The sequence below is a fragment of the Martes martes genome (assembly GCF_963455335.1).
Source record: "Martes martes genome assembly, chromosome: 17".
Taxonomy (NCBI): domain Eukaryota; kingdom Metazoa; phylum Chordata; class Mammalia; order Carnivora; family Mustelidae; genus Martes; species Martes martes.
The window spans coordinates 58,449,700-58,468,577 of record NC_137905.1 but is presented as its reverse complement, the minus strand read 5'-3'; positions in this window follow the sequence as shown (position 1 = coordinate 58,468,577).

Sequence of the window (18,878 nt, the reverse complement as noted above, 5' to 3'; positions counted from 1 at the left end):
ACTATTCTTTAACAACAGGAAACTATCAACACTAAGTTGCTTCCACTCATTTCCAGTATACGGTGGGTCAGGAACACATGGAACGACATAGTGAAGGTGCCAAAAAAATAATCGTCCAGGGCGCCTGGGTGGCTCAGTGGGTTAAAGCCTCTGCTCAGGTCATGATCCCAGGTCATGATCCCAGGGTCCTGGGATCGAGCCCCGCATCGGGCTGTCTGCTCAGCAGGGAGCCTGCTTCCTCCTCTCTCTGCCTGTCTTTCTGCCTACTTGTGATCTCTGTCAAATAAATAAATAAAAATCTTTAAAAAAAATCGTCCACACAGATTTCAATACTCCACAAAACAGTATTTTTGAAGAAAGAGCAGGAAATAAGACAATGTGAGGCCAAAAACGAAAAATATAATAGAAACCTAAGCCATACAAAATGAATCCTGATATTTAAAGTCAAAGGAAAGTGATCCCTGGTAAAAGGTCTGCACTGACAGAAGGAATGAATATCCAAGAGAGATGCATCTGTGGATTAATATAATTATTCACTATCTATAAAACACATGAACAGTATCTCCTTGTTGAGTAGAATAATAGAATTGCCATGCAATTCTCAATAATTCCCCTTAGATTGTGCAAGAAAAGGGTAAAGGTATTAACACTATATTCTGTTGTGTTAGACATGTCTTATAATTTTTAGCTTAAACATTAATAAAATAGGGCCACATACATTCCCAACTAAAAGCAATGTTTAGAAAGAAAATAGTCTATACAAATTTTTAAAGGAAATTGTAAGAAACAGAACTGAAGCAAAGATAAGAACAAAACAGGAAGATGCATTTGAACCCAAATATTCTAGCCAGCACAGGACATGAGGAATAAATGCTTGAATTAGTAGTCAGTTATTTTTGGTGGGTTGAAAAATATCCCACAATAATCAGTTTATAAGCCACACTTCTAAGATACAATGTTACAGAAATTGATGAAATAAAAGTTAGAGAAATATATAACTATTTTTAAAGATTTTATTTATATATTTGAGAGAGAGAGCCAGCAGGGATGGGGGTGGGGATGGAAGTGGGGTGAGGGGGTGGGGCAATGGGAGAAGCAGAGAGTTTTTTTTTTTCTTTTTAATTTTTTTTTATTTTAATAAACATATAATGTATTTTTATCCCCAGGGGTACAGGTCTGTGAATCGTCAGGTTTACACATTTCACAGCACTCATCATAGCCCATACCCTCCCCAATGTCCATTTCCCCACCACCCTCTCCCGTCCCCCCTCCCCCCGCAACCCTCAGTCTGTTTCTTGAGATTGAGTCTTTTATGGTTTGTCTCCCTCCCAATCCCATCTTTTCATTTTTTCTTTTCCTACCTCCCCCCAACCCCCCCGCCTTGCATCTCCACTTCCTCATATCAAAGAGATCATATGATAGTTGTCTTTCTCCGATTGACTTATTTCACTAAGCATGATACCCTCTAGTTCCATCCATGTCGTCGCAAATGGCAAGATTTCATTTCTTTTGATGGCTGCATAGTATTCCATTGTGTATATATACCACATCTTCTTTATCCATTCATCTGTTGATGGACATCTAGGCTCTTTCCACAGTTTGGCTATTGTGGACATTGCTGCTATAAACATTTGGGTGCACGTGCCCCTTCGGAGCACCACGTTTGTATCTTTAGGAAATATACCCAGGAGTGCAATTGCTGGGTCGTAGGGTAGCTCTATTTTCAGTTTTTTGAGGAACCTCCACACTGTTTTCCAGAGTGGTTGCACCAGCTTGCATTCCCACCAGCAGTGTAGGAGGGTTCCCCTCTCTCCGCATCCTCGCCAGCATCTGTCATTTCTTGACTTGTTAATTTTAGCCATTCTGACTGGTGTGAGGTGGTATCTCATTGTGGTTTTGATTTGTATTTCCCTGATGCCGAGTGATGTGGAGCATTTTTTCATGTGTCTGTTGGCCATCTGGATGTCTTCTTTGCAGAAATGTCTGTTCATGTCCTCTGCCCATTTCTTGACTGGATTATTTGTTCTTTGGGTATTGAGTTTGATAAGCTCTTTATAGATTTTGGATACTAGCCCTTTATCTGATATGTCGTTTGCAAATATGGGAGAAGCAGAGAGTTCTAAGCAGACTCAGCACTGAGCTCAATCTCCCCACCCTGAGATCATGAAGCCAAAATCAAGAGTTGGACGCTTAACCGACTAAGTCACACAGGTACCCCTATAGCTAATAAAATTATTAGACAAAAACACAAAGATTTGTATTTGTATTGGAAAAATAGATATAAGGAAGAAAACAGCTGGAAGACATACTTTAAAATTTGTATACAATTCTTTTTTTTTTTTTTTTAAGATTTTGTTTCTTTGAGGGGCACCTGGGTGGCTCAGCTGGTTAAGCCTCTGCCTTCGGCCTGGGTTGTGATCTCAGGGTCCTGGGATTGAGCCCCGCATCGGGCTCTCTGCTCAGCGGGGAGCCTGCTTCCTCCTCTCTCTGCCTGCCTCTCTGCCTACTTGTGATCTCTGTCTGTCAAATTAAAAAAAAAAAAGATTTTGGTTATTTGAGAGAGAGAGCACAGCAGGGGTAGGGGGGTAGGGAAAGGAAGACGGACAAAGGACTCCATGCTGAGCATGGAGCTGGGCATGGGGCTCAGTCCCAGGACTGTGAGATCATGACCTGACCCAAAGTCAGATGCTTAACTGACTGAGCTAAACAGGTGCCCCTAAAATTTGTATGTAATTCTTAGCATCAATTCAAACTATGTAAAAAAAAAAACATTTTTACTCTAAGAATAAAGAGTTAAATGTGGGATATTTTACTATGATTTTTGAAAGGCAGGCATAATATTGGTAAGTTTCCGTTAGAGTCACACAACAAGATGGACAAATCTGACCTGAAGGATACATACAGAAATGTAGACACTGACTATAGGAGGTTTGCTTTTTAGCACAAACTCAATATGTATGAAACTGACTATATACAGAACCATAAAAAAAAAGGGGCACCTGGGTGGCTCAGTCAGTAGAGTGTCTGACTTGAGATTCTCTCTCCCTCTGCCCCTCCCCTCACTCATGCTCTCTTTCTTAAAGAAATAAATAAATAAAAATTTTTAAAATCCCGCTTTGGGGCGCCTGAGTGGGTCAGTGGGTTAGGGCCTCTGCCTTTGGCTCAGGTCATGATCCCGGGGTCCTGGGATGGAGCCCCGCATCGGGCTCTCTGCTCAGTGGGGAGCCTGCTTACCCCCTTCTCTGCCTGCCTCTCTGCCTACTTGTGATCTGTCTGTCGAATAGATGAATGGAATCTTCAAAAAAAATTAAAAATCCCTCTTTAACTGCATAGAATGAAATAAAGAATGCTATCAGGATAGAGATTAGCAACAGAAAATATCTGAAAAAAACTAAAGATATGCTTGGAAAATTGAGTTCCAAAATACTAAATAACCCATGCCTAAAGAAAGTGAAGATAATCAATATTGAAGTATGTGTTTTGAAAATGACATCCCCAATGCCAACTTGGTGGGCCTTTTATAAATAGCATAATGGATGGTATTCAGACAAGCTCGGAGAAATAGACATGGTCTGCGCTTGAGTATGGGCTTGGGTTCCTCATCGGAGTTCTCTGCACTTCAGTTTCGTATTACATTGAAGGGGTTTCCATGGTTCTTTAAAGTGCTCAACCTCTATTATTCGAAGCATACTTTTGTTTTAAAATTCTTATAGAATATTCAACTTGAAGCTTTGCTTTACAATGTACCAAAAATGATGATACCCCTACATATTCTCATGAGATGCAATTAATGAATTCCATTAAAAGGAATACCCTTTAATGTATATAAGGGTGATAATGAGACAGGCATACGTTCATCTCAAAACCCTTTAAAAATCTCAATAATAATAACAACAACAGGCAATACAAAAAAGGCATCTGTAAAGCATTATCCCATTCATATAAATTTCAAAATCCAACAAAAATACAATAACCACTATTAGTAATACACATTTAAGGTGTCAAACTATGAAGAAAAGTAAGAAAATGAGTAAAGCAAAATTCTGGACGGTGTTCTTTGAAGTGAAGGATAGAATTTGCAATCTCACAGGTTCATCAGTGGCATGCTAACATTGCCAGCTTCCATTTTTTACTGGGGATAGGGGATGCGTTTCTACTTACGACATTTATCTTTTTCCTCCTTATTCATACATGTCTAATTCAATGAAATTAAATGGACAAATCATAGAAGTATAGCTTGGACACTATTTATGTATTTCCCATGCAACTCCTAGCTGTACAGAGAGAATATTCCCAATAACTTCTCAGACATGTATTTGCCTCCCCTCAGTTAACACTATGCGAACATGACCATTATTATGTTCTCAATCAACATGTATTAGGTTTTCTTGGTTATGAACCTATCTATAGAATTCTGCAGTATTTACTACCTTGTGTCCAATGTACATTGCTCCTCAGAGCACTGCGGGATGAAAGCAGCAGTCTGAATCTGTTTTCTTCCACTGAATGAGAGGTAGAAATTAAGCATCCTTTAAAAAAAAAGATTTTATTTATTTATTTGACAGACGGAGATCACAAGCAGGCAGAGAGGCAGAGAGAGAGGTGGGGGGAAGCAGGCTCCCCGCTGAGTAGACAGCCCAATGCGGGGCTTGATCCCAGGACCCTGAGACCATGACCCAAGTCGAAGGCAGACGCTTTAACCCACTGAGCCACCCAGGTGCCCCAGAAATTAAGCACCTTATAGATTACTGTCATCTGAATTATTTCCATTTCTTGGTTATCATGAAATTATTATAAACTTTCGTATATATTTATATTGGTGTAAAAAGCACTCATTCCTAATGCGCATGCCCCCAAAGTGATTAGGTTTGTTATAAAATGTTTAGAAGTAATATAAAATCTTTACCTCAGACCACATAAAAATATTAACTCAAAAATGGGTCTAGACCATAAAATATCTAGAAGAAAGCATTATCTTTGCAACCTTGGGTTGGAGAGAAACTTCAGTTAGAGAGTACGCAGAAAGAACACATAAAAGAAAAAAATGAATTTTGGATTACATCAAGATTAAAAACATCTCTTCTTTGAAAGACATGTCTTCTTTGAAGACATAAGCCATTGATTGAGAGAAACTATTTGCAAAACACACATCTGATAAGAGGAGTAGCATCCAGAATATTAACTAAACCAATTCTTACAAGTCATTTTAGGGGAAAAATTTTAAATGGGCAAAGGATTTAATCAAGTAACCAAAGATTTATGAATGACCAATGAACATATGAAAAGATGCTCAGTATCATTAGTCATTCTGGCAATGTCACTTAAAACTACAATACAGGGGTGCCTGGGTGTCTCAGTGGGTTAAAGTCTCTGCCTTTGGCTCAGATCATGGTCCCAGGGTCCTGGGATCGAGTCTTGCATGGGGCTCTCTGCTTGGCGGGAAGCCTGCTTCTCCCTCTCTCTGCCTACTTGTGATCTCTGTCTGTCAAATAAATAAATAAAATCTAAAAAAAAAAACCCTACAATACAATAACTATATGCCTGCCTAAATCACTACAATGAAAAAGACTGATGAAGACGCACAACTAGAACTCTCACGCGCTGTTGGCGGAGTGCACACTGGCACGGCCACTTTGGAAAGCAATTGGGCAGTTTCCTATTTAGGTAAATACACACTTGCTATAGGACGGAGCTATCTCCTCCCACATATTTACACAAGTTAAAAGGTCTCCTTCCAAATATCTGTTGAAATATCCGGGCAGTTTCGTGCACAATACCAAAAACTTGGAATTGCTGTCCATGAACTGGTTAATGGATGGACAAATTATAGCACACACAGAAAACAAAATACTACTTGGCTTTATGTACAAGGAAGAGATGAGGAACAGGACTGAATCTCAAGATCATTATGCAAGTGAAAATGCCTGAAAAAAAGACCACATATTAAGTGATTCCATTCATTTGACATTCTAATAAAACTGTCCATGATTCCTAAGGCTGGCGTTTGGGAGAGGAATTTCCATGAGGGAACATTTTGGGGTGAGGCAAATATTTTCACATCTTGATGGTGATAGTGATCACAAAATTGTATACATATTTTTCAAAATTAATCAAGATACATTCTTAAAAGATTCCTGAATGGAAATTATGCTTCAACACATTTTTTTGCTTCAATACATTTTTAAAAATAAAGTTTAAGATAAAATTTTTTAAAGATTTTATTTATTTGGGGCACCTGGGTGGCTCAGTGGGTTAAAGCCTCTGCCTTCGGCTCAGGTCATGATCCCAGGGTCCTGGGATCGAGCCCCACATCGGGCTCTCGCTTAGCAGGGAGCCTGCTTCCTCCTCTCTCTCTGCCCGCCTCTCTGCCTACTTGTGATCTCTGTCTGTCAAATACATAAATAAAATATTTTTAAAAAAAGATTTTATTTATTTGAGAAAGAGAGAGAGAGCATGAGAGGAGAGGTCAGTGGGAGAAACAGACTCCCTGCTGAGCAGCAAGTCTGATGTGGGACTTGATCCCGGACTCCAGGATTGTGACCTGAGACGAAGGCAGTTGCTTAACCAACTGAGCCACCCAGGCACCCAAGTTTAAGATAAATTTGATGCATTTCAGGTACTTCCGTAGGCTTGTCCAAAAGAACAAAGAAGGAATGTAAAGAAAATATGCACAAAGCAATAAAAAATTTGCATTTTACACTGGGTGAAAATTTTGAGTGAAAGACTTAGAGAAGAGACTATCTAGCATATCAATCATTTTATAGGCTGAAAATATTAACATCACAAGGGAAAAGCTGTAGAGAGCCACAGTGGGTGGGCAGTGCATAAATCATGGGGAAATGCACACTGGGGTTGCCACGATTTTGGAAGAGTAACACATAAAACTTCATTTGAAGTACCTTTAATCACTGAGGGGCACTGGAGTCTAGAAATGGTGATAACAAAGTCAGAAAATACTGTTCATCTGAGTAGCTGACGTCTCCAGATGTTTTAGTTTACTTCATGAACATCTAGGACTTCCCCTGTGCAGAGAAGAGCTGCTGGAAGAAAATGGATCAGAAACCAGGATGATAAATAAGGGCAGGTATGTTCCAGCTGGAAATATAAAAACCAGAACCTTGAGAGCAGGCTAAGATGCTGAAAAATATGAACATACTTAGAAATGAAGGGTAGGCAGAGGTTTGTTGGGTGGTAGAGATGGGGGTCCAGCTTTCTCCAAAATTCCCCCAGAGCCTGAATCAGCTCAGAAAATGTAGGGCTTATGAATACTGTTGGTTTAGGGCCATGTATGGCAAGTGCCATGAAATGGAGCTAAAAAGGGAGCTTTTCAGTGGAGGGTGAAGCAGTATCTGCAAGTGAGAGTGGGAAAATGAGAGCGAGGGGCAGCTGGTGAATGGACAGAAAATGCGAAAACAGAACTGTTTACTTCAGATATTTTATGGCAGGAAATTGTGAGCTGAATCCTGGGGTCTGGGGAGTATATCTGAGAAAAGAACTTAGGACGCACAGGAGGGACAGCAGGCTGACATCATGGGCAAGTCTGGTTCCATCCTGCTGGGGACCCTCTGATAAGACGTGTGGGAGAGTGGGTAGTACAGAGCCTGGGATATCAACAGCGCTGGCTACAGAAACTGCCTCGCACGACCTCAATCCATTCGTCTACATTGTGACGGCACCTTCTGTGGAATGGCCAGCTAGTGTTGGCAGGTCAAGTAGTCAACACACTGTTGTAACGGTGTCTGCAGAGGCCCTCTTGGCAGGGAAGTTAATACTATACCCGGAGATAGCATCAGTCCCAGTAAGGATGAGTCGTTTCCCCCTCCAGAAGAGAATGGATCTGGTATAAACAATCCGCCACCATGTGGCAGTTGGTCTCTTACAGAACGTACGGCCTCATGATCTTAGTGTTGGTCTTTGGAACCGGCACGTTAGACATTCAGTAAGGGAAGTGGCTATTTCAGTTGGGGGAAGAGGCATGCCATGCTGTGGGGCTCACCTAACACCTCCGTTTCTGCTACCGAAGCCAACATTACCTATAGCTCTAGAGTGCAAGGACCGGGAAGGCCAAAGACTGAGCCTGGCTAGCCTCGACTACTCTGCTTCTCTCCCTTCTCTGCAGTGGGTGCCGGGAGGCACTAACGGGGGACACATAAATCCACTCACTTTGCACTCCCTCTAGTAACTGCATGCTCCTGTTCCACACAAACTAATCACTGCTCTGCCAGTCTTGATTCTTCGGTGCTTCTGAACAACCGGACCCGCCACTTGCCACACAAGTACACAGACACCCTGACATCAGGCCACCTCTCCTAATACAAAAGTGATGCCCAGTTGTACTCGTCCGGGATCTGGCCAAAGAGAGGGTTTCTCCACACCAGTGTCCTTCGGGGGCACCCTACGTGAGATGTGATGTGTCATTGGCACGTTTGCAGCCTACCCTGCAACAAGCAAGGCGCTCGGCCTGTAACAAGGCCTGGGTTTTTCCTATTCAACCCCCGAACCAAAAGGACAAGAGTCTCATTCCACTTTTGATGTTTGTGGTCCACTTTCAGCCCCATCTCCCCCTCTGCCCCACATTTGGACAACATGATATAAACCCCCACATGCTCCTTCCCTTTGTACAGGTGGGAGAGCTAAATGCCCACCCTCACCGAGTACTAAGGCAGAAGGAGGTGACTGACCCAAGGCGGTATTCTGCTTTCACCCGTGGGATAGTGTGGCGAAGGCCCAGGGGAGGAGCTAATCTTCCAACCCCACCCAGAAGAATGAGGTCAGTCCGCACTCCACTCCCTGACCCCTCCGCAAAGGCAGGTTGATGGAAATTACTCAATTGGAACAGACATGAAACAGACTGGAAAAAAAAATGTGAAAAGAACAGAGCCTCAGGGACCTGTGGGACAATTAAAAAAAAAAGAAAGATTTAACACGTTATTCAAGTTCCAGAAAGGAAGGAGAAAGGGTGGATCTAAAAATCATACTGGAAGAGAGGCGCCTGGGTGGCTCAGTTGTTAAGCATCTGCCTTTGCCTTAGGTCATGATCCCAGGGTCCTGAGATCCACCCCGCGTTTCTCCCTCCCCCTGCTGCTCTCCCTACTTGGGCTCACTCTCTCTGTCAAATAAATAAATAAAATCTTAAAATATATATATTAAAAAAACTTTTAAAAAAATATTGGAAGAAATAAAGGTTGAAAATGTCCCCAAATTGACTGACTAAAGGGATATGCCTACAGTTTCAAAAACCTAAACACATCCCAAGCAGGATAAATGAAAAAATTCTACACCAGGACACAGGATAATCAAATTTCTGCAAACTAAAGATAAACATTTTAAAAGCAGCTAGAGGGAAAGGACATATTATCTGTAGGGGAACAATGGTTTAAATGGCAGATTTCTCACCCAAAACCACAGAGGCCTGAAGGAAGTAACATAACATTTTGCAAGTACTAGGAGAGAACTGCCAACCACTAACCCTATATCACATCAAAATTATCTTCAGGGGCACCTGGTTGGCTCAGTGGGTTAAGCCTCTGCCTTTGGCTCAGGTCATGATCTCAGGGTCCTGGGATCGAGCTCTGCATCGGGCTCTCTGCTCAGCAGGGAGCCTGCCCCCCCCCACCTCTACCTGCCTCTCTGCCTACTTGTGATCTCTCTCTCTCTGTCAAATAAATAAATAAAATCTTTAAAAAAAATTTCCTTCAAAGATAAGGAAATAAAGCCATTGTCAGATGAAAGAAAACAAAGAACATTTGTCACCAGGTGATCTACCCTGAAAGAATGACTACAGGAAGTTCTCCACAGAAAGGAAATAAGAGCAAAAAGAGGCTTGAAATTTCAATGAAAAGGGTTAAGAAACAGAAGTAAATTGAATACCCTTCTTCTCATAGACTTTTAAAAATGTTTGACAACTGAAGAAGGTAATAACATCATTTGGTCTTCAACATATGAAGAGTAGACACCCACGACAACTGTACGAAAAGAATAGTGAGTGTAAAGGGAGCCAACAGAAGTAAGGTTTCTACATCGCACTTAAGTTGCTAAAATACTGTCGACAGGAGACTGTGATAAATTGCACATGTACATTTTAATACCGAGAGTAGCCACTTAAAAAGATGAAGGAAAAAATATACCCCCGAAACCCTATACATGAATCAAAACTGATTTCTAAAAAATGTCCAAGGTCCAAAAAGAAGGCAAGGAAACCCCCTTTCCCACCCCTACAAAAACCAAAACAGAAAAATAGGAACAAGAAAGAGGAAAAATTAGGGGTGCCTTGTGATCTCTGTCAAATAAATAAATAAAATCTTTAAAAAAAAAAGAAGAAAAATGAAAAATCAAAGAGGAAAAATGACATTATTTACTCCAAACATGTCAATAACTATTTCAAATATAAATGGTCTAATATACCAATTAAAAGACACACTGTCAAATGGTAGGGGGGAAAAGCTTCTATATGCTAACCACAAAAAAATTACCTCAAATATAACAATATACGTAGGTTAAAATAAAAGAGAAGGATGAAGATGAACCATATAAATAGCAATAAAAATCCAGCAGTGGCTTTATTGATATCAGATAAAGTATACTTCAGAGCCATGAAAATTAACAGGGACAAAAAGGGATATTAGTTACATGATAAAGGGTCAACACACCAAAAAGATACAGTATCGTAAGTGTATGTGCAGCAAACAAGAAAACATTCAAACACACAAAGCAAAAGGTAAGCAGAACAGAAAGAAATAGACAATTCCACAATTCTAGTTGAGGATTTTGACACTCCTTGTTCAGTGATTGACAGAAACACGAGGAACAAAATCAGGAAAGATACAGAAAATCTGAATAACACCAATAACCAGAAGACTCTGAAATTTATAGAACACTCCTTCCAGCAACAGCAGAATATATATTTTCTTCAAGCACCCATGAAACATTCAAGAACGTTGCTTATGGCTCACCTGTTTGTGGATCATGAAACAAACCTCAACAAATATAAACATTTTAAAATCACACAGAGCATGTACTCAGACCACATGTGAAACTAAAAATAACAGAAAAATAACAAAATATTCCAAACACTTAGAAATCAAGGAGCACCTTTCTAAATAATCCATGGGTCAGAGAGGGAGTCTCAAATGGAATTAAGAAATATTGGGGCGCCTGGGTGGCTCAGTGGGTTAAACCCTCTGCCTTTGGCTCAGGTCATGATCCCAGTGTCCTGGGATCGAGCCCCGCATCAGGCTCTCTGCTCTGCGGGGAGCCTGCTTCCTCCTCTCTCTCTGCCTGCCTCTCTGCCTAGTTGTGATTTCTGTCTGTCAAATAAATAAAATATAAAAAAAAAAGAAATATTTAAACTGAATGAAAATGAATTCAAAACAAATGAAAGTTTGTGGGATGGAACTTCAACACTGCAGAGGGAAATTCATGAACCAAATGCTTCTTATATTAGAAAAGAAAAAAAAAAAACCCCAGGTTAGTTAGCTAATCTATGATCTCAAGAAACTACACAGTGCTAAATAAAACCAGAGGGCAAAAGAAATAACAAAGACCAGAGAATATATTGAGAATAGAAATAGAGAAAATCAAGAATATAAAAAGCTAGTTCTTTGAAATAGTCAATAAAATTGATAAAAATCTAAGATTAATAAAGAGTAGAGGGGCGCCTGGGTGGCTCAATGGGTTAAAGCCTCTGCCTTAGGCTCAGGTCATGATCCCAGGGTCCTGGGATCGAGCCCCGCATCGGGCTTCCTGCTTCCTCCTCTCTCTCTGCCTGCCTCTCTGCCTACTTGTGATCTCTGTCTCTGTCAAATAAATAAATAAAATATTAAAAAAAAACAAAAACAAAAAACCTAACCATTATTTTTATGTAACAGTAATGTTAATGTGCACACTGACATTAAAACTCAGTATGATACATAAAGATGTCCCCAAAAAGTACTTAGATAAAAATCTAACAAAAATTAATCAGTAGAAAATTATAAAACACTAATGAAACACAAAAAGATCTAAATAAACGAAGAGACATACCATGTTCATGGATTGAAAGAGTCAACATAATAAAGATGCCAAATCTCACCAAAATGATCCATAGACTAATGTAATGTCTATCAAAATCACATCAAGATGTTTTATAAATAAAGAAAATCATGATAAAGTGTATATAGAAAGCCAAGGGAAAAATTAATATGGAAAAATTAAAATTTTTAAAATATAGGGGAAGTCATCACTTTACCCAATTTTAAGATTTTCTGAAGGCTACAGTAAGATATTGCAGTACTGGCAGAGGTTTAGACATGCACATCAATGGGATAATATAGAGAACTCAGAAACAGATCAACATAAACATGCCCAACTGACTTCTGACTAAGGAGTAAATGTTCAATGGAGACATAATACTGTAGTCTACTCTTCAACTAATGGTGCTGGCCAACTGAACATCCTTAGGCACAAATACAAGAAAGAAACTCAACCTAAACCTCACATGGTAATACAAAAATGAACTCAACATGCATCAGAGATTTAAATGTAAAAGGTAAAACTATAAAACTTCTGAGAGAAAATATTCAGGACAGAGAGCTTGCTTAAGACTTCTTACATATGACATGAAAAGGATTAAGAGGTTCCTTCATAATAATGCCATGAATCAATGTAACAAAAATGGCTTAGCCTATGATGACAATACAAAAGTACACACGTGGTGACTGAAAGGGCCCTGAGGAACGTTTAGTGTGAATGCAGGGTTATTTTTACATCTTTATCCACAGCATATTTCTTTTTTTAAAAGATTTTATTTATTTGTTAGGGGCGCCCAGGTGGCTCAGTGGGTGAAGCCTCTGCCTTCGGCTCAGGTCATGATCTCAGGGTCCTGGGATCAAGTCCCGCATCAGGCTCTCTGCTTGGCAGGGAGACTGCTTCCTCCTCTCTCTCTCTGCCTGCCTCTCTGCCCCCTTATTATCTCTCTCTGTCAAATAAATAAATAAGATCTTTAAAAAAAAGATTTTATTTATTTGTTAGAAAGACGGAGAGAGAACACAAGTAGGCAGAGCAGCAGGCAGAGGGAGAGGGAAAAGCAGGCTCCCTGCTGAGCAAGGAGCCTGATGCCAGGCTCAATCCCACGACCCCGAGATCATGACCTGAGCCGAAGGCAGCCATGTAACCAACTGAGCCACTCAGGTGCCCCATCCACAGCATATTTCTTAGTGAGAGATAATAGTATCATATGTAGCTCTAACAACAACAACAACAACAACAACAAAAACACAACCAAAAATACCAAAGGAATTCCAAAAGACCCTGATAAAAGGTACTAGTCCTACCTTAGTATACCAGGACTAAGGCCATAATAACAACTGTGAAACTCTACAGATAACTGCATGTGCACATACTAATTTTGTCTGTTAAAATCCTAGTCAATTTCCTCAATAGCAAATCTTCACACAATCTTTTTTAAGAGTTAAAATGAGATTCCTTCTCTGTGCTTTTCTGAGTTTGTTTGTTTGTTTTTTTAAAGCTAATTTATCTATGTTTTATTTTGTTTTGGCTCTAATTCAATCCCTAGAAAACAACTGATGTGGACTTGGGAAGAGTCTCTCTAAGGAGGATTGGAGAAGCTTAGGAACCGCAGAGGGAAGAATTCAGGTTCACCAGGGAAGGTCACATAGCTACACTGCCATCTTCATCACAAAAACAAAAACAATAAACAAGTAGGTCAAGAGCAAGTACAAGTAGTGGGTTGTTAAATACACATGAAAAAAATTTTGTGTGTTTTTTTAAATCAAAGTCTTAAGCGTGTGGTACAGTGGGCCCATTCATATGTACATTTTTATCTCCTAAAATATAACACTTCGTAACTCAAGCCTTTATATTTCTCATGAAGGCTGATGCTACTCAAGGGTAGAGACAACGCTGCAGAACAAAGGCTTTCAACAAATGTTTTTAGACACACCTTAAATGTCCAACTGTCCTGACAATGGACAGCAGTGGAAACATACATAAGAAAGAGGGGACAAGGCTCTATGAACTCCGAAACATCCTCCCCTTTCCCAAATGAGATAAGGAAAAACAAACTGCCACAGGCTTGTAACAGAAGTCTGAAAGAAGCCAGGCTTGCATTTCTTTCTCTTTTATGTCTTTTCCTCCTTTGTTTAAATATCCCTGAGGTAATTTTTCAGTGTAAACTGAGGAGAAAGATGTGGCTGATGGTTATGCTAAGTGCATGAGAATGATTGGATCACACCCCTGGATGAATTCCCAGATGCAGGATAAGGCTCCGGACAGGGTAACTTTCCCGTCTGACTCCTCAGATGACAAATGATGTCCTGCAACAGAGGGTTTCTCATCGGGAAGGAAACTGAGGGGGTTCTCTTTGGTATGAACGATCAGATTCTGAGTAAGAAGTTTCCTCAGTGGTTACATTCAAGAAGTCCTTCCCCAACAGGAGCTCTTAGAGGGTGACTGAGGACTGCCCGCTCGTGAAGGGTCTTCCCACTTCGGTCACACGGACAGGGTTTCTCCCAGTATGAATCCTCTGATGCTGAGTGAGGGACGAGCTGCGACTGAAGGCTTTTCCACACGCACTGCACTCATAGGGCTTCTCTCCAGTGTGGATAACGGAGTGTCGAATGAGACTGGTGCTCCAGCAGAAGGATTTCCCACACTCCATGCACTCATAGGGCTTCTCTCCGCTGTGAATCCGCTGATGCCTCGTGAGCCCTGACCGGCGGTTGAAGGCCTTCCCGCACTCCGTGCACTCATAGGGCTTCTCTCCAGCATGGATGCTGATGTGTCGAATGAGGTCTTTCTTAGTGCTGAAGGCTCTCCCACATTCTTTACACTCAAAAGGTTTTTCTCCAATGTGAGCCCTTTTATGCAAGATAAAAGTGTAGCAGTACGTAAAGGCCTTTCCACACTCATTGCACTCATAGGGCTTCTCCCCAGTGTGGATGATAGCATGTCGAACGAGGTTTGCCCTCTGGCAAAAGGCTTTACCGCACTCCACGCATTCATAGGGCTTCTCTCCACTGTGAATCCGCTGGTGTCTCGTGAGGTATGACCGGCGGTTGAAGGCCTTCCCGCACTCCATGCACTCGTAGGGTTTCTCCTCGGTGTGGATGCTGAAGTGTCGGATGAGGTCTGATCGATTGCTAAAGGCTTTCCCACATTCCTTGCACTCGTAGGGTTTTTCTCCAGTGTGGGCCCTTTTGTGCAAGATGAAAGTAGAGCAGTGGGTGAAGGCCTTTCCACACTCGCTGCACACATAGGGCTTCTCCCCAGTGTGACTCCGCTGGTGCTGCTTGAGGTGTGAGCGGCGGTAGAAGGCCTTCCCACACTCGAGGCACTTGTATGGCTTCTCTCCCGTGTGGATGACATAGTGCTGAATGAGGTCCGTGCTGTCGCAAAAGGCTTTCCCACATTCATTGCATTCAAAGGGTCTCACCCCGGTGTGAATCTGCTGGTGCCAGGTGAGGTGTGACCTGCGGTTGAAGGCCTTCCCACACTCCATGCACTCAAAAGGCTTCTCTCCCGTGTGGATGATGTAGTGCCGAAGGAAACCTGTCTTATCACGGAAGGCTTTCCCACATTCTTTGCACACAAAGGGCTTTTCTCCAGTGTGGCTCCTGTTATGCAGGACGAGATTGGAGCGGTGGGTGAAGGCCTTCCCACATTCGCTGCACTTGTAAGGCTTCTCTCCCGTGTGGATCCGCTGGTGCCTCGTGAGGTGTGACCTGCGGCTGAAGGCCTTCCCGCACTCCGCGCACTCGTAGGGCCGCTCCCCCGTGTGGATCATGTGGTGCTGCAGGAGGTGTGTGCTCTTGCTGAATGTTTTCCCACACTCGGTGCATTCATAGGGCTTTGCTCCAGTGGAAATCTGCTCATGTCGCACAAGAAAGCAGTTCTTGGTAAACACTTTCCGTTGTTCCTCACACTGATAGGGACATTTCCCTTCGTGACTCAAGGGATCTTTCAGTAGTCCCCGTGAGTCATGACCGTGGAGAACATGTCCTGCAGGGATCAGCTGCTGTACAGTCCTTGAGTGTGGACCATCATCTGTCCCTAAACCAGCACGTTTAGGCTTCATGTTCCCAGGGAGCTTCTCCGTTTGGGGGTCTATCCCTGGTTTCAACCGGCCTTCCAGCATTTCCGACGGCCAGACCTGACTCTTGCCTTGCCCCAACTGGGAGCCCCCCAGAGCCTGCTGAGCCTGTTGTTCCTGTGGTGAGACTTCCTCAGACAAGGCAAGGTGAGAAAGGGAAAGCTCTGGGGTCTCGGGTTTTGTGGTGTCACCTGAAGGGAATACAATATACAGACGGGCTTATTAGAGATGGCAACACAGAAAAACAAAATCGCCATTTCAGTGGGAATAAAGAAGAAAACAATGGCTCTGTGCCTGCCATGTTTTCAAATCTCTAAAATCCAGTTTGCAATTTCTTTTCAGACCTTGAATTCTTGAAACCTTTGAGGAGAAACCTAGAGGGAGAGAACAGACTGGGGACAGAGTGTCTGGCAACTGGGGACAAGAACACAGAGTAATGACACAGTATGTGCTGGGTTTGCTTAAAGCAAGAATGCTCCAGATGCTCCAAGAGGCCAGCAAAGGGGCACCCGACGCAGCCTCCATGGCAGCCGGGAAGAGGCCGGTGAGGGTTTCCAGACAGGGAATGTGAGAAACTGCCATTTAGAGAAAACAGGAAAGCCATTTCAGCCTTAGCTGATGGGATGAACAAAGGCTGAGTCTTCCAAGACTCAGGGAACCTGCAGGGCACCGGAGGACGGGGCTGGTAAGAGTGCAGCCCCTGACACGGGACTGGTATCCTCACAAGCAGAAACACAAGGGCTTTTGCGTCTTCTCAGCACCACGTGAGAAGAGAAGAGGAGACTCTTCTCTGCAAACCAGGAAGAGGGCCCTCATCGGACACCAGACCTTAAGCTTTGGGCCTCCAGAACCGGGGGAAATAAACGTGTCATCCTCCAGTCTGTGCCATTCTCGTTACAGCAGTCCAGGCTGACCAGACTGCTGGTATGACTACTGTACTCATTCTTGTCTGTGATGTTAACTGTATTATTTTCAAAAAGAAATGAATGAGCAGACAACTTAGTTAATACATCAATTAATCACGGTCATTCGTGAATCAGTGATGACAATGTGTCATCAGCCAAGGTTTGGCTTTGTACAAACCAAAATTTGTACCTGAGGTTCACGAAGCAAGGATTAGAGGTCACAGCAGTGTTATGGTTAAGATCATGGTCTCCAACCACAGAAACCCTAGGCCCAAGTCCCACAAGAACTCAGTATGAGCTCCGTAGCACCTGGCAAGGCACTCACATTTCGTAAGCTCTCCTTCTGTCTCCTAAAAAGTAAAGCCAGAAATAAAGACTGTGCTGTAGGACTCTGTGAGGATGAAGTGAAATCCTGCATTTGCCACGATCATACACGAACCACGTTCAGTATGATACCAGACGCTGCGCAAAACTGGCTACATGTCAGCTCTAATTTTTTATTATGGGTTAGTCAAATAATATGCATCTGGGACCTAATTAGCGAGCATATAAACTGGCAGTGTCAGAATGTGTGGACTGACCGGGAAGAGTACTAAAGAGTAAAAACAGGGGTCCACGAGCTGTCTGCCAAGCCAACGTTAAAGTCACCAGAAGAAGAGAAGGGAGGTCCTGGGAGATTAGGGGCGGAGACCGCAGGAGGATCAGATGCTCGCGACACAATCTAGAAGCCTGCTGAATTATGAATGCACAAGCACAGAAGTTCAGAGCGTTGGCTCAGGAGCCAGAACGCTTGGTGCAAATCCTGCCTGTACCGAGTGAGCTGATATTGGACAAATTACTGAGCTGTTCCCATCTCAAATCCCTCGTCTGAAAAACTGAGAGACTCTCAGTTTCTGCCCCACAGACTGTCCTGAAGGTTAAATGAGAAAATGCCTGTAAAGTCATCGGCACACTGCCAGCCACTGGGGGATCGTTCGGGAAATTGTGGGCCATTACCCATCATCACTCTGGCTGCTGCTGTATTTGAAAATTAGGAGCAAAGCAGTGACCGTATAAGGAACATTTTCAGGGCTGTGGTACAGAGGAACCCCCTCACAGGGCCTCAAAGCACAAAGAGAACGATGTCACCACTTTCACAGGTGAATGGTGGGAATGTGAGCGGGTTCGGCCTCTCCAGAACTGCCTGGCATTTTCCAATAAAGCCAACCTGACCTAGAAACATACCGGAATCTGTTCCTAACAGAAATTAGTGCTTATCGACACCAAGACACGTAACAAGAATATTCTTAGCAGCATTAAGTTGAAAACAAGAGGAATGCCCGCCAGGAGGGGAATGGATGAACGACTGGCAGTTTTTCACACAATGAGACGTCACACTAGACTGAGAGTGAACAAACTCCGACTGTACGCGACCGTATGAAAAGACTCTCATAGACGTAACGAAGGTCAAGAGGAGACGGACACACAGACACCATGCAGTGGGGTTCCAAGTCAACACAAATTCATGCTGGTGGTCTCAAAAGGGATTACCTAGCAGAAGGGGCTACTGAAGGCATGAGACACTGACGAGGTGCTAGAGATGTTGTACAGTAGTTCCCTTATCTGTGGGGGATTTGTTTCAAGACCCCAGTGGGTCCCTGAATTTGTGGGTAGTACCAACCCTATATATACTATGTTTTTTCCCATATATATATATACACACATATATATATAAAATATGTATAAATACACGCTTATAATACAGTTTAATTTATAAATTTAGCACATAAGAGATTAACAAAAGTAATAATAAAATAGAATTAAAACAAATACTGTAATAAAAGTTACACGAACATGGCCTCTCACTCAAAATATTTTATTATACGGCACTCTCCCTTCTTCTTGCG